The sequence below is a fragment of the Aquarana catesbeiana genome, unplaced genomic scaffold (assembly GCF_042186555.1).
Source record: "Aquarana catesbeiana isolate 2022-GZ unplaced genomic scaffold, ASM4218655v1 unanchor104, whole genome shotgun sequence".
Taxonomy (NCBI): Eukaryota; Metazoa; Chordata; class Amphibia; order Anura; family Ranidae; genus Aquarana; species Aquarana catesbeiana.
The window spans coordinates 30,933-45,055 of record NW_027362518.1 but is presented as its reverse complement, the minus strand read 5'-3'; the positions used below and the strand labels follow the sequence as shown (position 1 = coordinate 45,055).

Here is a 14,123-nt window from a genome sequence, read left to right as displayed (position 1 = left end):
TTAGAGATCGCCTACGGCCACATCACCCTGAAAGCGCCCGATCTCGTCTGATCTCGGAGGCTAAGCAGGGTCGGGCCTGGTTAGTACCTGGATGGGAGACCGCCTGGGAATACCAGGTGCCGTAGGCTTCTTTTTTTCTTGGATTTCTGGACTTGCCCTGTTTTTTTTCCTCGTTTCCCATCTTGGCGCCGCCAAAGTCAAGAGGGTTGAGCGTGCCGTAAGAGATCGCCTACGGCCACATCACCCTGAAAGCGCCCGATCTCGTCTGATCTCGGAGGCTAAGCAGGGTCGGGCCTGGTTAGTACCTGGATGGGAGACCGCCTGGGAATACCAGGTGCCGTAGGCTTCTTTTTTTCTTGGAGTTCTGGACTTGCCCTGTTTTTTTCCTCGTTTCCCATCTTGGTGCCGCCAAAGTCAAGAGGGTTGAGCGTGCCATAAGAGATCGCCTACGGCCACATCACCCTGAAAGCGCCCGATCTCGTCTGATCTCGGAGGCTAAGCAGGGTCGGGCCTGGTTAGTACCTGGATGGGAGACCGCCTGGGAATACCAGGTGCCGTAGGCTTCTTTTTTTCTTGGATTTCTGGACTTGCCCTGTTTTTTTTCCTCGTTTCCCATCTTGGCGCCGCCAAAGTCAAGAGGGTTGAGCGTGCCGTAAGAGATCGCCTACGGCCACATCACCCTGAAAGCGCCCGATCTCGTCTGATCTCGGAGGCTAAGCAGGGTCGGGCCTGGTTAGTACCTGGATGGGAGACCGCCTGGGAATACCAGGTGCCGTAGGCTTCTTTTTTTTGGGGGAGTTCTGGACTTGCCCTGTTTTTTTTCCTCGTTTCCCATCTTGGCGCCGCCAAGGTCAAGAGGGTTGAGCGTGCCGTTAGAGATCGCCTACGGCCACATCACCCTGAAAGCGCCCGATCTCGTCTGATCTCGGAGGCTAAGCAGGGTCGGGCCTGGTTAGTACCTGGATGGGAGACCGCCTGGGAATACCAGGTGCCGTAGGCTTCTTTTTTTGGGGGGCGTTCTGGACTTGCCCTGTTTTTTTTCCTCGTTTCCCATCTTGGCGCCGCCAAGGTCAAGAGGGTTGAGCGTGCCGTTAGAGATCGCCTACGGCCACATCACCCTGAAAGCGCCCGATCTCGTCTGATCTCGGAGGCTAAGCAGGGTCGGGCCTGGTTAGTACCTGGATGGGAGACCGCCTGGGAATACCAGGTGCCGTAGGCTTCTTTTTTTCTTGGATTTCTGGACTTGCCCTGTTTTTTTTCCTCGTTTCCCATCTTGGCGCCGCCAAAGTCAAGAGGGTTGAGCGTGCCGTAAGAGATCGCCTACGGCCACATCACCCTGAAAGCGCCCGATCTCGTCTGATCTCGGAGGCTAAGCAGGGTCGGGCCTGGTTAGTACCTGGATGGGAGACCGCCTGGGAATACCAGGTGCCGTAGGCTTCTTTTTTTTGGGGGAGTTCTGGACTTGCCCTGTTTTTTTTCCTCGTTTCCCATCTTGGCGCCGCCAAGGTCAAGAGGGTTGAGCGTGCCGTTAGAGATCGCCTACGGCCACATCACCCTGAAAGCGCCCGATCTCGTCTGATCTCGGAGGCTAAGCAGGGTCGGGCCTGGTTAGTACCTGGATGGGAGACCGCCTGGGAATACCAGGTGCCGTAGGCTTCTTTTTTTGGGGGGCGTTCTGGACTTGCCCTGTTTTTTTTCCTCGTTTCCCATCTTGGCGCCGCCAAGGTCAAGAGGGTTGAGCGTGCCGTTAGAGATCGCCTACGGCCACATCACCCTGAAAGCGCCCGATCTCGTCTGATCTCGGAGGCTAAGCAGGGTCGGGCCTGGTTAGTACCTGGATGGGAGACCGCCTGGGAATACCAGGTGCCGTAGGCTTCTTTTTTTCTTGGATTTCTGGACTTGCCCTGTTTTTTTTCCTCGTTTCCCATCTTGGCGCCGCCAAAGTCAAGAGGGTTGAGCGTGCCGTAAGAGATCGCCTACGGCCACATCACCCTGAAAGCGCCCGATCTCGTCTGATCTCGGAGGCTAAGCAGGGTCGGGCCTGGTTAGTACCTGGATGGGAGACCGCCTGGGAATACCAGGTGCCGTAGGCTTCTTTTTTTCTTGGAGTTCTGGACTTGCCCTGTTTTTTTCCTCGTTTCCCATCTTGGTGCCGCCAAAGTCAAGAGGGTTGAGCGTGCCGTAAGAGATCGCCTACGGCCACATCACCCTGAAAGCGCCCGATCTCGTCTGATCTCGGAGGCTAAGCAGGGTCGGGCCTGGTTAGTACCTGGATGGGAGACCGCCTGGGAATACCAGGTGCCGTAGGCTTCTTTTTTTCTTGGATTTCTGGACTTGCCCTGTTTTTTTTCCTCGTTTCCCATCTTGGCGCCGCCAAAGTCAAGAGGGTTGAGCGTGCCGTAAGAGATCGCCTACGACCACATCACCCTGAAAGCGCCCGATCTCGTCTGATCTCGGAGGCTAAGCAGGGTCGGGCCTGGTTAGTACCTGGATGGGAGACCGCCTGGGAATACCAGGTGCCGTAGGCTTCTTTTTTTTGGGGGAGTTCTGGACTTGCCCTGTTTTTTTTCCTCGTTTCCCATCTTGGCGCCGCCAAGGTCAAGAGGGTTGAGCGTGCCGTTAGAGATCGCCTACGGCCACATCACCCTGAAAGCGCCCGATCTCGTCTGATCTCGGAGGCTAAGCAGGGTCGGGCCTGGTTAGTACCTGGATGGGAGACCGCCTGGGAATACCAGGTGCCGTAGGCTTCTTTTTTTGGGGGGCGTTCTGGACTTGCCCTGTTTTTTTTCCTCGTTTCCCATCTTGGCGCCGCCAAGGTCAAGAGGGTTGAGCGTGCCGTTAGAGATCGCCTACGGCCACATCACCCTGAAAGCGCCCGATCTCGTCTGATCTCGGAGGCTAAGCAGGGTCGGGCCTGGTTAGTACCTGGATGGGAGACCGCCTGGGAATACCAGGTGCCGTAGGCTTCTTTTTTTCTTGGATTTCTGGACTTGCCCTGTTTTTTTTCCTCGTTTCCCATCTTGGCGCCGCCAAAGTCAAGAGGGTTGAGCGTGCCGTAAGAGATCGCCTACGGCCACATCACCCTGAAAGCGCCCGATCTCGTCTGATCTCGGAGGCTAAGCAGGGTCGGGCCTGGTTAGTACCTGGATGGGAGACCGCCTGGGAATACCAGGTGCCGTAGGCTTCTTTTTTTTGGGGGAGTTCTGGACTTGCCCTGTTTTTTTTCCTCGTTTCCCATCTTGGCGCCGCCAAGGTCAAGAGGGTTGAGCGTGCCGTTAGAGATCGCCTACGGCCACATCACCCTGAAAGCGCCCGATCTCGTCTGATCTCGGAGGCTAAGCAGGGTCGGGCCTGGTTAGTACCTGGATGGGAGACCGCCTGGGAATACCAGGTGCCGTAGGCTTCTTTTTTTGGGGGGCGTTCTGGACTTGCCCTGTTTTTTTTCCTCGTTTCCCATCTTGGCGCCGCCAAGGTCAAGAGGGTTGAGCGTGCCGTTAGAGATCGCCTACGGCCACATCACCCTGAAAGCGCCCGATCTCGTCTGATCTCGGAGGCTAAGCAGGGTCGGGCCTGGTTAGTACCTGGATGGGAGACCGCCTGGGAATACCAGGTGCCGTAGGCTTCTTTTTTTCTTGGATTTCTGGACTTGCCCTGTTTTTTTTCCTCGTTTCCCATCTTGGCGCCGCCAAAGTCAAGAGGGTTGAGCGTGCCGTAAGAGATCGCCTACGGCCACATCACCCTGAAAGCGCCCGATCTCGTCTGATCTCGGAGGCTAAGCAGGGTCGGGCCTGGTTAGTACCTGGATGGGAGACCGCCTGGGAATACCAGGTGCCGTAGGCTTCTTTTTTTTGGGGGAGTTCTGGACTTGCCCTGTTTTTTTTCCTCGTTTCCCATCTTGGCGCCGCCAAGGTCAAGAGGGTTGAGCGTGCCGTTAGAGATCGCCTACGGCCACATCACCCTGAAAGCGCCCGATCTCGTCTGATCTCGGAGGCTAAGCAGGGTCGGGCCTGGTTAGTACCTGGATGGGAGACCGCCTGGGAATACCAGGTGCCGTAGGCTTCTTTTTTTGGGGGGCGTTCTGGACTTGCCCTGTTTTTTTTCCTCGTTTCCCATCTTGGCGCCGCCAAGGTCAAGAGGGTTGAGCGTGCCGTTAGAGATCGCCTACGGCCACATCACCCTGAAAGCGCCCGATCTCGTCTGATCTCGGAGGCTAAGCAGGGTCGGGCCTGGTTAGTACCTGGATGGGAGACCGCCTGGGAATACCAGGTGCCGTAGGCTTCTTTTTTTCTTGGATTTCTGGACTTGCCCTGTTTTTTTTCCTCGTTTCCCATCTTGGCGCCGCCAAAGTCAAGAGGGTTGAGCGTGCCGTAAGAGATCGCCTACGGCCACATCACCCTGAAAGCGCCCGATCTCGTCTGATCTCGGAGGCTAAGCAGGGTCGGGCCTGGTTAGTACCTGGATGGGAGACCGCCTGGGAATACCAGGTGCCGTAGGCTTCTTTTTTTCTTGGAGTTCTGGACTTGCCCTGTTTTTTTCCTCGTTTCCCATCTTGGTGCCGCCAAAGTCAAGAGGGTTGAGCGTGCCGTAAGAGATCGCCTACGGCCACATCACCCTGAAAGCGCCCGATCTCGTCTGATCTCGGAGGCTAAGCAGGGTTTGGCCTGGTTAGTACCTGGATGGGAGACCGCCTGGGAATACCAGGTGCCGTAGGCTTCTTTTTTTCTTGGATTTCTGGACTTGCCCTGTTTTTTTTCCTCGTTTCCCATCTTGGCGCCGCCAAAGTCAAGAGGGTTGAGCGTGCCGTAAGAGATCGCCTACGGCCACATCACCCTGAAAGCGCCCGATCTCGTCTGATCTCGGAGGCTAAGCAGGGTCGGGCCTGGTTAGTACCTGGATGGGAGACCGCCTGGGAATACCAGGTGCCGTAGGCTTCTTTTTTTTGGGGGAGTTCTGGACTTGCCCTGTTTTTTTTCCTCGTTTCCCATCTTGGCGCCGCCAAGGTCAAGAGGGTTGAGCGTGCCGTTAGAGATCGCCTACGGCCACATCACCCTGAAAGCGCCCGATCTCGTCTGATCTCGGAGGCTAAGCAGGGTCGGGCCTGGTTAGTACCTGGATGGGAGACCGCCTGGGAATACCAGGTGCCGTAGGCTTCTTTTTTTGGGGGGCGTTCTGGACTTGCCCTGTTTTTTTTCCTCGTTTCCCATCTTGGCGCCGCCAAGGTCAAGAGGGTTGAGCGTGCCGTTAGAGATCGCCTACGGCCACATCACCCTGAAAGCGCCCGATCTCGTCTGATCTCGGAGGCTAAGCAGGGTCGGGCCTGGTTAGTACCTGGATGGGAGACCGCCTGGGAATACCAGGTGCCGTAGGCTTCTTTTTTTCTTGGATTTCTGGACTTGCCCTGTTTTTTTTCCTCGTTTCCCATCTTGGCGCCGCCAAAGTCAAGAGGGTTGAGCGTGCCGTAAGAGATCGCCTACGGCCACATCACCCTGAAAGCGCCCGATCTCGTCTGATCTCGGAGGCTAAGCAGGGTCGGGCCTGGTTAGTACCTGGATGGGAGACCGCCTGGGAATACCAGGTGCCGTAGGCTTCTTTTTTTCTTGGAGTTCTGGACTTGCCCTGTTTTTTTCCTCGTTTCCCATCTTGGTGCCGCCAAAGTCAAGAGGGTTGAGCGTGCCGTAAGAGATCGCCTACGGCCACATCACCCTGAAAGCGCCCGATCTCGTCTGATCTCGGAGGCTAAGCAGGGTCGGGCCTGGTTAGTACCTGGATGGGAGACCGCCTGGGAATACCAGGTGCCGTAGGCTTCTTTTTTTCTTGGATTTCTGGACTTGCCCTGTTTTTTTTCCTCGTTTCCCATCTTGGCGCCGCCAAAGTCAAGAGGGTTGAGCGTGCCGTAAGAGATCGCCTACGGCCACATCACCCTGAAAGCGCCCGATCTCGTCTGATCTCGGAGGCTAAGCAGGGTCGGGCCTGGTTAGTACCTGGATGGGAGACCGCCTGGGAATACCAGGTGCCGTAGGCTTCTTTTTTTTGGGGGAGTTCTGGACTTGCCCTGTTTTTTTTCCTCGTTTCCCATCTTGGCGCCGCCAAGGTCAAGAGGGTTGAGCGTGCCGTTAGAGATCGCCTACGGCCACATCACCCTGAAAGCGCCCGATCTCGTCTGATCTCGGAGGCTAAGCAGGGTCGGGCCTGGTTAGTACCTGGATGGGAGACCGCCTGGGAATACCAGGTGCCGTAGGCTTCTTTTTTTGGGGGGCGTTCTGGACTTGCCCTGTTTTTTTTCCTCGTTTCCCATCTTGGCGCCGCCAAGGTCAAGAGGGTTGAGCGTGCCGTTAGAGATCGCCTACGGCCACATCACCCTGAAAGCGCCCGATCTCGTCTGATCTCGGAGGCTAAGCAGGGTCGGGCCTGGTTAGTACCTGGATGGGAGACCGCCTGGGAATACCAGGTGCCGTAGGCTTCTTTTTTTCTTGGATTTCTGGACTTGCCCTGTTTTTTTTCCTCGTTTCCCATCTTGGCGCCGCCAAAGTCAAGAGGGTTGAGCGTGCCGTAAGAGATCGCCTACGGCCACATCACCCTGAAAGCGCCCGATCTCGTCTGATCTCGGAGGCTAAGCAGGGTCGGGCCTGGTTAGTACCTGGATGGGAGACCGCCTGGGAATACCAGGTGCCGTAGGCTTCTTTTTTTTGGGGGAGTTCTGGACTTGCCCTGTTTTTTTTCCTCGTTTCCCATCTTGGCGCCGCCAAGGTCAAGAGGGTTGAGCGTGCCGTTAGAGATCGCCTACGGCCACATCACCCTGAAAGCGCCCGATCTCGTCTGATCTCGGAGGCTAAGCAGGGTCGGGCCTGGTTAGTACCTGGATGGGAGACCGCCTGGGAATACCAGGTGCCGTAGGCTTCTTTTTTTGGGGGGCGTTCTGGACTTGCCCTGTTTTTTTTCCTCGTTTCCCATCTTGGCGCCGCCAAGGTCAAGAGGGTTGAGCGTGCCGTTAGAGATCGCCTACGGCCACATCACCCTGAAAGCGCCCGATCTCGTCTGATCTCGGAGGCTAAGCAGGGTCGGGCCTGGTTAGTACCTGGATGGGAGACCGCCTGGGAATACCAGGTGCCGTAGGCTTCTTTTTTTCTTGGATTTCTGGACTTGCCCTGTTTTTTTTCCTCGTTTCCCATCTTGGCGCCGCCAAAGTCAAGAGGGTTGAGCGTGCCGTAAGAGATCGCCTACGGCCACATCACCCTGAAAGCGCCCGTTCTCGTCTGATCTCGGAGGCTAAGCAGGGTCGGGCCTGGTTAGTACCTGGATGGGAGACCGCCTGGGAATACCAGGTGCCGTAGGCTTCTTTTTTTCTTGGAGTTCTGGACTTGCCCTGTTTTTTTCCTCGTTTCCCATCTTGGTGCCGCCAAAGTCAAGAGGGTTGAGCGTGCCGTAAGAGATCGCCTACGGCCACATCACCCTGAAAGCGCCCGATCTCGTCTGATCTCGGAGGCTAAGCAGGGTCGGGCCTGGTTAGTACCTGGATGGGAGACCGCCTGGGAATACCAGGTGCCGTAGGCTTCTTTTTTTCTTGGATTTCTGGACTTGCCCTGTTTTTTTTCCTCGTTTCCCATCTTGGCGCCGCCAAAGTCAAGAGGGTTGAGCGTGCCGTAAGAGATCGCCTACGGCCACATCACCCTGAAAGCGCCCGATCTCGTCTGATCTCGGAGGCTAAGCAGGGTCGGGCCTGGTTAGTACCTGGATGGGAGACCGCCTGGGAATACCAGGTGCCGTAGGCTTCTTTTTTTGGGGGGCGTTCTGGACTTGCCCTGTTTTTTTTCCTCGTTTCCCATCTTGGCGCCGCCAAGGTCAAGAGGGTTGAGCGTGCCGTTAGAGATCGCCTACGGCCACATCACCCTGAAAGCGCCCGATCTCGTCTGATCTCGGAGGCTAAGCAGGGTCGGGCCTGGTTAGTACCTGGATGGGAGACCGCCTGGGAATACCAGGTGCCGTAGGCTTCTTTTTTTCTTGGATTTCTGGACTTGCCCTGTTTTTTTTCCTCGTTTCCCATCTTGGCGCCGCCAAAGTCAAGAGGGTTGAGCGTGCCGTAAGAGATCGCCTACGGCCACATCACCCTGAAAGCGCCCGATCTCGTCTGATCTCGGAGGCTAAGCAGGGTCGGGCCTGGTTAGTACCTGGATGGGAGACCGCCTGGGAATACCAGGTGCCGTAGGCTTCTTTTTTTTGGGGGAGTTCTGGACTTGCCCTGTTTTTTTTCCTCGTTTCCCATCTTGGCGCCGCCAAGGTCAAGAGGGTTGAGCGTGCCGTTAGAGATCGCCTACGGCCACATCACCCTGAAAGCGCCCGATCTCGTCTGATCTCGGAGGCTAAGCAGGGTCGGGCCTGGTTAGTACCTGGATGGGAGACCGCCTGGGAATACCAGGTGCCGTAGGCTTCTTTTTTTGGGGGGCGTTCTGGACTTGCCCTGTTTTTTTTCCTCGTTTCCCATCTTGGCGCCGCCAAGGTCAAGAGGGTTGAGCGTGCCGTTAGAGATCGCCTACGGCCACATCACCCTGAAAGCGCCCGATCTCGTCTGATCTCGGAGGCTAAGCAGGGTCGGGCCTGGTTAGTACCTGGATGGGAGACCGCCTGGGAATACCAGGTGCCGTAGGCTTCTTTTTTTCTTGGATTTCTGGACTTGCCCTGTTTTTTTTCCTCGTTTCCCATCTTGGCGCCGCCAAAGTCAAGAGGGTTGAGCGTGCCGTAAGAGATCGCCTACGGCCACATCACCCTGAAAGCGCCCGATCTCGTCTGATCTCGGAGGCTAAGCAGGGTCGGGCCTGGTTAGTACCTGGATGGGAGACCGCCTGGGAATACCAGGTGCCGTAGGCTTCTTTTTTTCTTGGAGTTCTGGACTTGCCCTGTTTTTTTCCTCGTTTCCCATCTTGGTGCCGCCAAAGTCAAGAGGGTTGAGCGTGCCGTAAGAGATCGCCTACGGCCACATCACCCTGAAAGCGCCCGATCTCGTCTGATCTCGGAGGCTAAGCAGGGTCGGGCCTGGTTAGTACCTGGATGGGAGACCGCCTGGGAATACCAGGTGCCGTAGGCTTCTTTTTTTCTTGGATTTCTGGACTTGCCCTGTTTTTTTTCCTCGTTTCCCATCTTGGCGCCGCCAAAGTCAAGAGGGTTGAGCGTGCCGTAAGAGATCGCCTACGGCCACATCACCCTGAAAGCGCCCGATCTCGTCTGATCTCGGAGGCTAAGCAGGGTCGGGCCTGGTTAGTACCTGGATGGGAGACCGCCTGGGAATACCAGGTGCCGTAGGCTTCTTTTTTTTGGGGGAGTTCTGGACTTGCCCTGTTTTTTTTCCTCGTTTCCCATCTTGGCGCCGCCAAGGTCAAGAGGGTTGAGCGTGCCGTTAGAGATCGCCTACGGCCACATCACCCTGAAAGCGCCCGATCTCGTCTGATCTCGGAGGCTAAGCAGGGTCGGGCCTGGTTAGTACCTGGATGGGAGACCGCCTGGGAATACCAGGTGCCGTAGGCTTCTTTTTTTGGGGGGCGTTCTGGACTTGCCCTGTTTTTTTTCCTCGTTTCCCATCTTGGCGCCGCCAAGGTCAAGAGGGTTGAGCGTGCCGTTAGAGATCGCCTACGGCCACATCACCCTGAAAGCGCCCGATCTCGTCTGATCTCGGAGGCTAAGCAGGGTCGGGCCTGGTTAGTACCTGGATGGGAGACCGCCTGGGAATACCAGGTGCCGTAGGCTTCTTTTTTTCTTGGATTTCTGGACTTGCCCTGTTTTTTTTCCTCGTTTCCCATCTTGGCGCCGCCAAAGTCAAGAGGGTTGAGCGTGCCGTAAGAGATCGCCTACGGCCACATCACCCTGAAAGCGCCCGATCTCGTCTGATCTCGGAGGCTAAGCAGGGTCGGGCCTGGTTAGTACCTGGATGGGAGACCGCCTGGGAATACCAGGTGCCGTAGGCTTCTTTTTTTTGGGGGAGTTCTGGACTTGCCCTGTTTTTTTTCCTCGTTTCCCATCTTGGCGCCGCCAAGGTCAAGAGGGTTGAGCGTGCCGTTAGAGATCGCCTACGGCCACATCACCCTGAAAGCGCCCGATCTCGTCTGATCTCGGAGGCTAAGCAGGGTCGGGCCTGGTTAGTACCTGGATGGGAGACCGCCTGGGAATACCAGGTGCCGTAGGCTTCTTTTTTTGGGGGGCGTTCTGGACTTGCCCTGTTTTTTTTCCTCGTTTCCCATCTTGGCGCCGCCAAGGTCAAGAGGGTTGAGCGTGCCGTTAGAGATCGCCTACGGCCACATCACCCTGAAAGCGCCCGATCTCGTCTGATCTCGGAGGCTAAGCAGGGTCGGGCCTGGTTAGTACCTGGATGGGAGACCGCCTGGGAATACCAGGTGCCGTAGGCTTCTTTTTTTCTTGGATTTCTGGACTTGCCCTGTTTTTTTTCCTCGTTTCCCATCTTGGCGCCGCCAAAGTCAAGAGGGTTGAGCGTGCCGTAAGAGATCGCCTACGGCCACATCACCCTGAAAGCGCCCGATCTCGTCTGATCTCGGAGGCTAAGCAGGGTCGGGCCTGGTTAGTACCTGGATGGGAGACCGCCTGGGAATACCAGGTGCCGTAGGCTTCTTTTTTTCTTGGAGTTCTGGACTTGCCCTGTTTTTTTCCTCGTTTCCCATCTTGGTGCCGCCAAAGTCAAGAGGGTTGAGCGTGCCGTAAGAGATCGCCTACGGCCACATCACCCTGAAAGCGCCCGATCTCGTCTGATCTCGGAGGCTAAGCAGGGTCGGGCCTGGTTAGTACCTGGATGGGAGACCGCCTGGGAATACCAGGTGCCGTAGGCTTCTTTTTTTCTTGGATTTCTGGACTTGCCCTGTTTTTTTTCCTCGTTTCCCATCTTGGCGCCGCCAAAGTCAAGAGGGTTGAGCGTGCCGTAAGAGATCGCCTACGGCCACATCACCCTGAAAGCGCCCGATCTCGTCTGATCTCGGAGGCTAAGCAGGGTCGGGCCTGGTTAGTACCTGGATGGGAGACCGCCTGGGAATACCAGGTGCCGTAGGCTTCTTTTTTTTGGGGGAGTTCTGGACTTGCCCTGTTTTTTTTCCTCGTTTCCCATCTTGGCGCCGCCAAGGTCAAGAGGGTTGAGCGTGCCGTTAGAGATCGCCTACGGCCACATCACCCTGAAAGCGCCCGATCTCGTCTGATCTCGGAGGCTAAGCAGGGTCGGGCCTGGTTAGTACCTGGATGGGAGACCGCCTGGGAATACCAGGTGCCGTAGGCTTCTTTTTTTGGGGGGCGTTCTGGACTTGCCCTGTTTTTTTTCCTCGTTTCCCATCTTGGCGCCGCCAAGGTCAAGAGGGTTGAGCGTGCCGTTAGAGATCGCCTACGGCCACATCACCCTGAAAGCGCCCGATCTCGTCTGATCTCGGAGGCTAAGCAGGGTCGGGCCTGGTTAGTACCTGGATGGGAGACCGCCTGGGAATACCAGGTGCCGTAGGCTTCTTTTTTTCTTGGATTTCTGGACTTGCCCTGTTTTTTTTCCTCGTTTCCCATCTTGGCGCCGCCAAAGTCAAGAGGGTTGAGCGTGCCGTAAGAGATCGCCTACGGCCACATCACCCTGAAAGCGCCCGATCTCGTCTGATCTCGGAGGCTAAGCAGGGTCGGGCCTGGTTAGTACCTGGATGGGAGACCGCCTGGGAATACCAGGTGCCGTAGGCTTCTTTTTTTTGGGGGAGTTCTGGACTTGCCCTGTTTTTTTTCCTCGTTTCCCATCTTGGCGCCGCCAAGGTCAAGAGGGTTGAGCGTGCCGTTAGAGATCGCCTACGGCCACATCACCCTGAAAGCGCCCGATCTCGTCTGATCTCGGAGGCTAAGCAGGGTCGGGCCTGGTTAGTACCTGGATGGGAGACCGCCTGGGAATACCAGGTGCCGTAGGCTTCTTTTTTTGGGGGGCGTTCTGGACTTGCCCTGTTTTTTTTCCTCGTTTCCCATCTTGGCGCCGCCAAGGTCAAGAGGGTTGAGCGTGCCGTTAGAGATCGCCTACGGCCACATCACCCTGAAAGCGCCCGATCTCGTCTGATCTCGGAGGCTAAGCAGGGTCGGGCCTGGTTAGTACCTGGATGGGAGACCGCCTGGGAATACCAGGTGCCGTAGGCTTCTTTTTTTCTTGGATTTCTGGACTTGCCCTGTTTTTTTTCCTCGTTTCCCATCTTGGCGCCGCCAAAGTCAAGAGGGTTGAGCGTGCCGTAAGAGATCGCCTACGGCCACATCACCCTGAAAGCGCCCGATCTCGTCTGATCTCGGAGGCTAAGCAGGGTCGGGCCTGGTTAGTACCTGGATGGGAGACCGCCTGGGAATACCAGGTGCCGTAGGCTTCTTTTTTTCTTGGAGTTCTGGACTTGCCCTGTTTTTTTCCTCGTTTCCCATCTTGGTGCCGCCAAAGTCAAGAGGGTTGAGCGTGCCGTAAGAGATCGCCTACGGCCACATCACCCTGAAAGCGCCCGATCTCGTCTGATCTCGGAGGCTAAGCAGGGTCGGGCCTGGTTAGTACCTGGATGGGAGACCGCCTGGGAATACCAGGTGCCGTAGGCTTCTTTTTTTTGGGGGAGTTCTGGACTTGCCCTGTTTTTTTTCCTCGTTTCCCATCTTGGCGCCGCCAAGGTCAAGAGGGTTGAGCGTGCCGTTAGAGATCGCCTACGGCCACATCACCCTGAAAGCGCCCGATCTCGTCTGATCTCGGAGGCTAAGCAGGGTCGGGCCTGGTTAGTACCTGGATGGGAGACCGCCTGGGAATACCAGGTGCCGTAGGCTTCTTTTTTTGGGGGGCGTTCTGGACTTGCCCTGTTTTTTTTCCTCGTTTCCCATCTTGGCGCCGCCAAGGTCAAGAGGGTTGAGCGTGCCGTTAGAGATCGCCTACGGCCACATCACCCTGAAAGCGCCCGATCTCGTCTGATCTCGGAGGCTAAGCAGGGTCGGGCCTGGTTAGTACCTGGATGGGAGACCGCCTGGGAATACCAGGTGCCGTAGGCTTCTTTTTTTCTTGGATTTCTGGACTTGCCCTGTTTTTTTTCCTCGTTTCCCATCTTGGCGCCGCCAAAGTCAAGAGGGTTGAGCGTGCCGTAAGAGATCGCCTACGGCCACATCACCCTGAAAGCGCCCGATCTCGTCTGATCTCGGAGGCTAAGCAGGGTCGGGCCTGGTTAGTACCTGGATGGGAGACCGCCTGGGAATACCAGGTGCCGTAGGCTTCTTTTTTTTGGGGGAGTTCTGGACTTGCCCTGTTTTTTTTCCTCGTTTCCCATCTTGGCGCCGCCAAGGTCAAGAGGGTTGAGCGTGCCGTTAGAGATCGCCTACGGCCACATCACCCTGAAAGCGCCCGATCTCGTCTGATCTCGGAGGCTAAGCAGGGTCGGGCCTGGTTAGTACCTGGATGGGAGACCGCCTGGGAATACCAGGTGCCGTAGGCTTCTTTTTTTGGGGGGCGTTCTGGACTTGCCCTGTTTTTTTTCCTCGTTTCCCATCTTGGCGCCGCCAAGGTCAAGAGGGTTGAGCGTGCCGTTAGAGATCGCCTACGGCCACATCACCCTGAAAGCGCCCGATCTCGTCTGATCTCGGAGGCTAAGCAGGGTCGGGCCTGGTTAGTACCTGGATGGGAGACCGCCTGGGAATACCAGGTGCCGTAGGCTTCTTTTTTTCTTGGATTTCTGGACTTGCCCTGTTTTTTTTCCTCGTTTCCCATCTTGGCGCCGCCAAAGTCAAGAGGGTTGAGCGTGCCGTAAGAGATCGCCTACGGCCACATCACCCTGAAAGCGCCCGATCTCGTCTGATCTCGGAGGCTAAGCAGGGTCGGGCCTGGTTAGTACCTGGATGGGAGACCGCCTGGGAATACCAGGTGCCGTAGGCTTCTTTTTTTCTTGGAGTTCTGGACTTGCCCTGTTTTTTTCCTCGTTTCCCATCTTGGTGCCGCCAAAGTCAAGAGGGTTGAGCGTGCCGTAAGAGATCGCCTACGGCCACATCACCCTGAAAGCGCCCGATCTCGTCTGATCTCGGAGGCTAAGCAGGGTCGGGCCTGGTTAGTACCTGGATGGGAGACCGCCTGGGAATACCAGGTGCCGTAGGCTTCTTTTTTTCTTGGATTTCTG

At 56.5% G+C, this 14,123-nt stretch overlaps 65 non-coding genes across 65 annotated transcripts; all 65 read left to right on the top strand.

The window, feature by feature from the left end:
* The first annotated feature begins 9 nt into the window (after nucleotides 1-9).
* Nucleotides 10-128, top strand: LOC141121202 (5S ribosomal RNA). Its single transcript, XR_012240317.1, has one exon. It is a non-coding gene; the product is annotated as a 5S ribosomal RNA (ribosomal RNA).
* A 99-nt stretch (nucleotides 129-227) lies between these two features.
* On the top strand, nucleotides 228-346 carry LOC141121200 (5S ribosomal RNA). Its single transcript, XR_012240316.1, has one exon. It is a non-coding gene; the product is annotated as a 5S ribosomal RNA (ribosomal RNA).
* Nucleotides 347-444: 98 nt separating this feature from the next.
* LOC141121199 (5S ribosomal RNA) lies at nucleotides 445-563 on the top strand. Its single transcript, XR_012240315.1, has one exon. It is a non-coding gene; the product is annotated as a 5S ribosomal RNA (ribosomal RNA).
* A 99-nt stretch (nucleotides 564-662) lies between these two features.
* Nucleotides 663-781, top strand: LOC141121198 (5S ribosomal RNA). Its single transcript, XR_012240314.1, has one exon. It is a non-coding gene; the product is annotated as a 5S ribosomal RNA (ribosomal RNA).
* Nucleotides 782-881: 100 nt separating this feature from the next.
* LOC141121197 (5S ribosomal RNA) lies at nucleotides 882-1,000 on the top strand. The gene has a single exon (XR_012240313.1). It is a non-coding gene; the product is annotated as a 5S ribosomal RNA (ribosomal RNA).
* Nucleotides 1,001-1,100: 100 nt separating this feature from the next.
* LOC141121196 (5S ribosomal RNA) lies at nucleotides 1,101-1,219 on the top strand. The gene has a single exon (XR_012240312.1). It is a non-coding gene; the product is annotated as a 5S ribosomal RNA (ribosomal RNA).
* Nucleotides 1,220-1,318: 99 nt separating this feature from the next.
* On the top strand, nucleotides 1,319-1,437 carry LOC141121194 (5S ribosomal RNA). The gene has a single exon (XR_012240309.1). It is a non-coding gene; the product is annotated as a 5S ribosomal RNA (ribosomal RNA).
* A 100-nt stretch (nucleotides 1,438-1,537) lies between these two features.
* Nucleotides 1,538-1,656, top strand: LOC141121193 (5S ribosomal RNA). The gene has a single exon (XR_012240308.1). It is a non-coding gene; the product is annotated as a 5S ribosomal RNA (ribosomal RNA).
* Nucleotides 1,657-1,756: 100 nt separating this feature from the next.
* Nucleotides 1,757-1,875, top strand: LOC141121192 (5S ribosomal RNA). Its single transcript, XR_012240307.1, has one exon. It is a non-coding gene; the product is annotated as a 5S ribosomal RNA (ribosomal RNA).
* Nucleotides 1,876-1,974: 99 nt separating this feature from the next.
* On the top strand, nucleotides 1,975-2,093 carry LOC141121191 (5S ribosomal RNA). The gene has a single exon (XR_012240306.1). It is a non-coding gene; the product is annotated as a 5S ribosomal RNA (ribosomal RNA).
* Nucleotides 2,094-2,191: 98 nt separating this feature from the next.
* LOC141121189 (5S ribosomal RNA) lies at nucleotides 2,192-2,310 on the top strand. The gene has a single exon (XR_012240305.1). It is a non-coding gene; the product is annotated as a 5S ribosomal RNA (ribosomal RNA).
* A 99-nt stretch (nucleotides 2,311-2,409) lies between these two features.
* LOC141121266 (5S ribosomal RNA) lies at nucleotides 2,410-2,528 on the top strand. Its single transcript, XR_012240378.1, has one exon. It is a non-coding gene; the product is annotated as a 5S ribosomal RNA (ribosomal RNA).
* A 100-nt stretch (nucleotides 2,529-2,628) lies between these two features.
* Nucleotides 2,629-2,747, top strand: LOC141121188 (5S ribosomal RNA). The gene has a single exon (XR_012240304.1). It is a non-coding gene; the product is annotated as a 5S ribosomal RNA (ribosomal RNA).
* Nucleotides 2,748-2,847: 100 nt separating this feature from the next.
* On the top strand, nucleotides 2,848-2,966 carry LOC141121187 (5S ribosomal RNA). The gene has a single exon (XR_012240303.1). It is a non-coding gene; the product is annotated as a 5S ribosomal RNA (ribosomal RNA).
* A 99-nt stretch (nucleotides 2,967-3,065) lies between these two features.
* LOC141121186 (5S ribosomal RNA) lies at nucleotides 3,066-3,184 on the top strand. The gene has a single exon (XR_012240302.1). It is a non-coding gene; the product is annotated as a 5S ribosomal RNA (ribosomal RNA).
* Nucleotides 3,185-3,284: 100 nt separating this feature from the next.
* On the top strand, nucleotides 3,285-3,403 carry LOC141121185 (5S ribosomal RNA). Its single transcript, XR_012240301.1, has one exon. It is a non-coding gene; the product is annotated as a 5S ribosomal RNA (ribosomal RNA).
* Nucleotides 3,404-3,503: 100 nt separating this feature from the next.
* On the top strand, nucleotides 3,504-3,622 carry LOC141121184 (5S ribosomal RNA). Its single transcript, XR_012240300.1, has one exon. It is a non-coding gene; the product is annotated as a 5S ribosomal RNA (ribosomal RNA).
* Nucleotides 3,623-3,721: 99 nt separating this feature from the next.
* LOC141121182 (5S ribosomal RNA) lies at nucleotides 3,722-3,840 on the top strand. The gene has a single exon (XR_012240298.1). It is a non-coding gene; the product is annotated as a 5S ribosomal RNA (ribosomal RNA).
* A 100-nt stretch (nucleotides 3,841-3,940) lies between these two features.
* LOC141121181 (5S ribosomal RNA) lies at nucleotides 3,941-4,059 on the top strand. Its single transcript, XR_012240297.1, has one exon. It is a non-coding gene; the product is annotated as a 5S ribosomal RNA (ribosomal RNA).
* Nucleotides 4,060-4,159: 100 nt separating this feature from the next.
* On the top strand, nucleotides 4,160-4,278 carry LOC141121180 (5S ribosomal RNA). Its single transcript, XR_012240296.1, has one exon. It is a non-coding gene; the product is annotated as a 5S ribosomal RNA (ribosomal RNA).
* Nucleotides 4,279-4,377: 99 nt separating this feature from the next.
* LOC141121179 (5S ribosomal RNA) lies at nucleotides 4,378-4,496 on the top strand. The gene has a single exon (XR_012240295.1). It is a non-coding gene; the product is annotated as a 5S ribosomal RNA (ribosomal RNA).
* A 98-nt stretch (nucleotides 4,497-4,594) lies between these two features.
* LOC141121268 (5S ribosomal RNA) lies at nucleotides 4,595-4,713 on the top strand. The gene has a single exon (XR_012240380.1). It is a non-coding gene; the product is annotated as a 5S ribosomal RNA (ribosomal RNA).
* A 99-nt stretch (nucleotides 4,714-4,812) lies between these two features.
* LOC141121178 (5S ribosomal RNA) lies at nucleotides 4,813-4,931 on the top strand. Its single transcript, XR_012240294.1, has one exon. It is a non-coding gene; the product is annotated as a 5S ribosomal RNA (ribosomal RNA).
* Nucleotides 4,932-5,031: 100 nt separating this feature from the next.
* LOC141121177 (5S ribosomal RNA) lies at nucleotides 5,032-5,150 on the top strand. Its single transcript, XR_012240293.1, has one exon. It is a non-coding gene; the product is annotated as a 5S ribosomal RNA (ribosomal RNA).
* Nucleotides 5,151-5,250: 100 nt separating this feature from the next.
* On the top strand, nucleotides 5,251-5,369 carry LOC141121176 (5S ribosomal RNA). The gene has a single exon (XR_012240292.1). It is a non-coding gene; the product is annotated as a 5S ribosomal RNA (ribosomal RNA).
* A 99-nt stretch (nucleotides 5,370-5,468) lies between these two features.
* On the top strand, nucleotides 5,469-5,587 carry LOC141121175 (5S ribosomal RNA). Its single transcript, XR_012240291.1, has one exon. It is a non-coding gene; the product is annotated as a 5S ribosomal RNA (ribosomal RNA).
* Nucleotides 5,588-5,685: 98 nt separating this feature from the next.
* LOC141121174 (5S ribosomal RNA) lies at nucleotides 5,686-5,804 on the top strand. The gene has a single exon (XR_012240290.1). It is a non-coding gene; the product is annotated as a 5S ribosomal RNA (ribosomal RNA).
* A 99-nt stretch (nucleotides 5,805-5,903) lies between these two features.
* On the top strand, nucleotides 5,904-6,022 carry LOC141121173 (5S ribosomal RNA). Its single transcript, XR_012240289.1, has one exon. It is a non-coding gene; the product is annotated as a 5S ribosomal RNA (ribosomal RNA).
* A 100-nt stretch (nucleotides 6,023-6,122) lies between these two features.
* On the top strand, nucleotides 6,123-6,241 carry LOC141121171 (5S ribosomal RNA). Its single transcript, XR_012240287.1, has one exon. It is a non-coding gene; the product is annotated as a 5S ribosomal RNA (ribosomal RNA).
* A 100-nt stretch (nucleotides 6,242-6,341) lies between these two features.
* On the top strand, nucleotides 6,342-6,460 carry LOC141121170 (5S ribosomal RNA). The gene has a single exon (XR_012240286.1). It is a non-coding gene; the product is annotated as a 5S ribosomal RNA (ribosomal RNA).
* Nucleotides 6,461-6,559: 99 nt separating this feature from the next.
* On the top strand, nucleotides 6,560-6,678 carry LOC141121169 (5S ribosomal RNA). The gene has a single exon (XR_012240285.1). It is a non-coding gene; the product is annotated as a 5S ribosomal RNA (ribosomal RNA).
* Nucleotides 6,679-6,778: 100 nt separating this feature from the next.
* Nucleotides 6,779-6,897, top strand: LOC141121168 (5S ribosomal RNA). Its single transcript, XR_012240284.1, has one exon. It is a non-coding gene; the product is annotated as a 5S ribosomal RNA (ribosomal RNA).
* A 100-nt stretch (nucleotides 6,898-6,997) lies between these two features.
* LOC141121167 (5S ribosomal RNA) lies at nucleotides 6,998-7,116 on the top strand. Its single transcript, XR_012240283.1, has one exon. It is a non-coding gene; the product is annotated as a 5S ribosomal RNA (ribosomal RNA).
* Nucleotides 7,117-7,215: 99 nt separating this feature from the next.
* LOC141121270 (5S ribosomal RNA) lies at nucleotides 7,216-7,334 on the top strand. Its single transcript, XR_012240382.1, has one exon. It is a non-coding gene; the product is annotated as a 5S ribosomal RNA (ribosomal RNA).
* Nucleotides 7,335-7,432: 98 nt separating this feature from the next.
* Nucleotides 7,433-7,551, top strand: LOC141121166 (5S ribosomal RNA). The gene has a single exon (XR_012240282.1). It is a non-coding gene; the product is annotated as a 5S ribosomal RNA (ribosomal RNA).
* A 99-nt stretch (nucleotides 7,552-7,650) lies between these two features.
* On the top strand, nucleotides 7,651-7,769 carry LOC141121165 (5S ribosomal RNA). The gene has a single exon (XR_012240281.1). It is a non-coding gene; the product is annotated as a 5S ribosomal RNA (ribosomal RNA).
* Nucleotides 7,770-7,869: 100 nt separating this feature from the next.
* LOC141121164 (5S ribosomal RNA) lies at nucleotides 7,870-7,988 on the top strand. The gene has a single exon (XR_012240280.1). It is a non-coding gene; the product is annotated as a 5S ribosomal RNA (ribosomal RNA).
* Nucleotides 7,989-8,087: 99 nt separating this feature from the next.
* On the top strand, nucleotides 8,088-8,206 carry LOC141121163 (5S ribosomal RNA). The gene has a single exon (XR_012240279.1). It is a non-coding gene; the product is annotated as a 5S ribosomal RNA (ribosomal RNA).
* A 100-nt stretch (nucleotides 8,207-8,306) lies between these two features.
* On the top strand, nucleotides 8,307-8,425 carry LOC141121162 (5S ribosomal RNA). Its single transcript, XR_012240278.1, has one exon. It is a non-coding gene; the product is annotated as a 5S ribosomal RNA (ribosomal RNA).
* Nucleotides 8,426-8,525: 100 nt separating this feature from the next.
* Nucleotides 8,526-8,644, top strand: LOC141121160 (5S ribosomal RNA). The gene has a single exon (XR_012240276.1). It is a non-coding gene; the product is annotated as a 5S ribosomal RNA (ribosomal RNA).
* A 99-nt stretch (nucleotides 8,645-8,743) lies between these two features.
* On the top strand, nucleotides 8,744-8,862 carry LOC141121159 (5S ribosomal RNA). The gene has a single exon (XR_012240275.1). It is a non-coding gene; the product is annotated as a 5S ribosomal RNA (ribosomal RNA).
* Nucleotides 8,863-8,960: 98 nt separating this feature from the next.
* LOC141121158 (5S ribosomal RNA) lies at nucleotides 8,961-9,079 on the top strand. The gene has a single exon (XR_012240274.1). It is a non-coding gene; the product is annotated as a 5S ribosomal RNA (ribosomal RNA).
* Nucleotides 9,080-9,178: 99 nt separating this feature from the next.
* On the top strand, nucleotides 9,179-9,297 carry LOC141121157 (5S ribosomal RNA). Its single transcript, XR_012240273.1, has one exon. It is a non-coding gene; the product is annotated as a 5S ribosomal RNA (ribosomal RNA).
* Nucleotides 9,298-9,397: 100 nt separating this feature from the next.
* Nucleotides 9,398-9,516, top strand: LOC141121156 (5S ribosomal RNA). Its single transcript, XR_012240272.1, has one exon. It is a non-coding gene; the product is annotated as a 5S ribosomal RNA (ribosomal RNA).
* Nucleotides 9,517-9,616: 100 nt separating this feature from the next.
* LOC141121154 (5S ribosomal RNA) lies at nucleotides 9,617-9,735 on the top strand. Its single transcript, XR_012240270.1, has one exon. It is a non-coding gene; the product is annotated as a 5S ribosomal RNA (ribosomal RNA).
* Nucleotides 9,736-9,834: 99 nt separating this feature from the next.
* Nucleotides 9,835-9,953, top strand: LOC141121153 (5S ribosomal RNA). The gene has a single exon (XR_012240269.1). It is a non-coding gene; the product is annotated as a 5S ribosomal RNA (ribosomal RNA).
* Nucleotides 9,954-10,053: 100 nt separating this feature from the next.
* Nucleotides 10,054-10,172, top strand: LOC141121152 (5S ribosomal RNA). The gene has a single exon (XR_012240268.1). It is a non-coding gene; the product is annotated as a 5S ribosomal RNA (ribosomal RNA).
* Nucleotides 10,173-10,272: 100 nt separating this feature from the next.
* On the top strand, nucleotides 10,273-10,391 carry LOC141121151 (5S ribosomal RNA). The gene has a single exon (XR_012240267.1). It is a non-coding gene; the product is annotated as a 5S ribosomal RNA (ribosomal RNA).
* A 99-nt stretch (nucleotides 10,392-10,490) lies between these two features.
* LOC141121150 (5S ribosomal RNA) lies at nucleotides 10,491-10,609 on the top strand. The gene has a single exon (XR_012240266.1). It is a non-coding gene; the product is annotated as a 5S ribosomal RNA (ribosomal RNA).
* A 98-nt stretch (nucleotides 10,610-10,707) lies between these two features.
* Nucleotides 10,708-10,826, top strand: LOC141121147 (5S ribosomal RNA). Its single transcript, XR_012240264.1, has one exon. It is a non-coding gene; the product is annotated as a 5S ribosomal RNA (ribosomal RNA).
* Nucleotides 10,827-10,925: 99 nt separating this feature from the next.
* On the top strand, nucleotides 10,926-11,044 carry LOC141121146 (5S ribosomal RNA). The gene has a single exon (XR_012240263.1). It is a non-coding gene; the product is annotated as a 5S ribosomal RNA (ribosomal RNA).
* A 100-nt stretch (nucleotides 11,045-11,144) lies between these two features.
* LOC141121145 (5S ribosomal RNA) lies at nucleotides 11,145-11,263 on the top strand. The gene has a single exon (XR_012240262.1). It is a non-coding gene; the product is annotated as a 5S ribosomal RNA (ribosomal RNA).
* A 100-nt stretch (nucleotides 11,264-11,363) lies between these two features.
* On the top strand, nucleotides 11,364-11,482 carry LOC141121144 (5S ribosomal RNA). The gene has a single exon (XR_012240261.1). It is a non-coding gene; the product is annotated as a 5S ribosomal RNA (ribosomal RNA).
* A 99-nt stretch (nucleotides 11,483-11,581) lies between these two features.
* Nucleotides 11,582-11,700, top strand: LOC141121143 (5S ribosomal RNA). The gene has a single exon (XR_012240260.1). It is a non-coding gene; the product is annotated as a 5S ribosomal RNA (ribosomal RNA).
* A 100-nt stretch (nucleotides 11,701-11,800) lies between these two features.
* LOC141121142 (5S ribosomal RNA) lies at nucleotides 11,801-11,919 on the top strand. Its single transcript, XR_012240259.1, has one exon. It is a non-coding gene; the product is annotated as a 5S ribosomal RNA (ribosomal RNA).
* A 100-nt stretch (nucleotides 11,920-12,019) lies between these two features.
* LOC141121141 (5S ribosomal RNA) lies at nucleotides 12,020-12,138 on the top strand. Its single transcript, XR_012240258.1, has one exon. It is a non-coding gene; the product is annotated as a 5S ribosomal RNA (ribosomal RNA).
* Nucleotides 12,139-12,237: 99 nt separating this feature from the next.
* LOC141121140 (5S ribosomal RNA) lies at nucleotides 12,238-12,356 on the top strand. Its single transcript, XR_012240257.1, has one exon. It is a non-coding gene; the product is annotated as a 5S ribosomal RNA (ribosomal RNA).
* A 98-nt stretch (nucleotides 12,357-12,454) lies between these two features.
* Nucleotides 12,455-12,573, top strand: LOC141121139 (5S ribosomal RNA). The gene has a single exon (XR_012240256.1). It is a non-coding gene; the product is annotated as a 5S ribosomal RNA (ribosomal RNA).
* A 100-nt stretch (nucleotides 12,574-12,673) lies between these two features.
* Nucleotides 12,674-12,792, top strand: LOC141121138 (5S ribosomal RNA). The gene has a single exon (XR_012240255.1). It is a non-coding gene; the product is annotated as a 5S ribosomal RNA (ribosomal RNA).
* Nucleotides 12,793-12,892: 100 nt separating this feature from the next.
* Nucleotides 12,893-13,011, top strand: LOC141121136 (5S ribosomal RNA). Its single transcript, XR_012240252.1, has one exon. It is a non-coding gene; the product is annotated as a 5S ribosomal RNA (ribosomal RNA).
* Nucleotides 13,012-13,110: 99 nt separating this feature from the next.
* Nucleotides 13,111-13,229, top strand: LOC141121135 (5S ribosomal RNA). Its single transcript, XR_012240251.1, has one exon. It is a non-coding gene; the product is annotated as a 5S ribosomal RNA (ribosomal RNA).
* Nucleotides 13,230-13,329: 100 nt separating this feature from the next.
* On the top strand, nucleotides 13,330-13,448 carry LOC141121134 (5S ribosomal RNA). Its single transcript, XR_012240250.1, has one exon. It is a non-coding gene; the product is annotated as a 5S ribosomal RNA (ribosomal RNA).
* A 100-nt stretch (nucleotides 13,449-13,548) lies between these two features.
* Nucleotides 13,549-13,667, top strand: LOC141121132 (5S ribosomal RNA). The gene has a single exon (XR_012240249.1). It is a non-coding gene; the product is annotated as a 5S ribosomal RNA (ribosomal RNA).
* Nucleotides 13,668-13,766: 99 nt separating this feature from the next.
* Nucleotides 13,767-13,885, top strand: LOC141121131 (5S ribosomal RNA). Its single transcript, XR_012240248.1, has one exon. It is a non-coding gene; the product is annotated as a 5S ribosomal RNA (ribosomal RNA).
* Nucleotides 13,886-13,983: 98 nt separating this feature from the next.
* Nucleotides 13,984-14,102, top strand: LOC141121130 (5S ribosomal RNA). The gene has a single exon (XR_012240247.1). It is a non-coding gene; the product is annotated as a 5S ribosomal RNA (ribosomal RNA).
* Nucleotides 14,103-14,123: the final 21 nt, after the last annotated feature.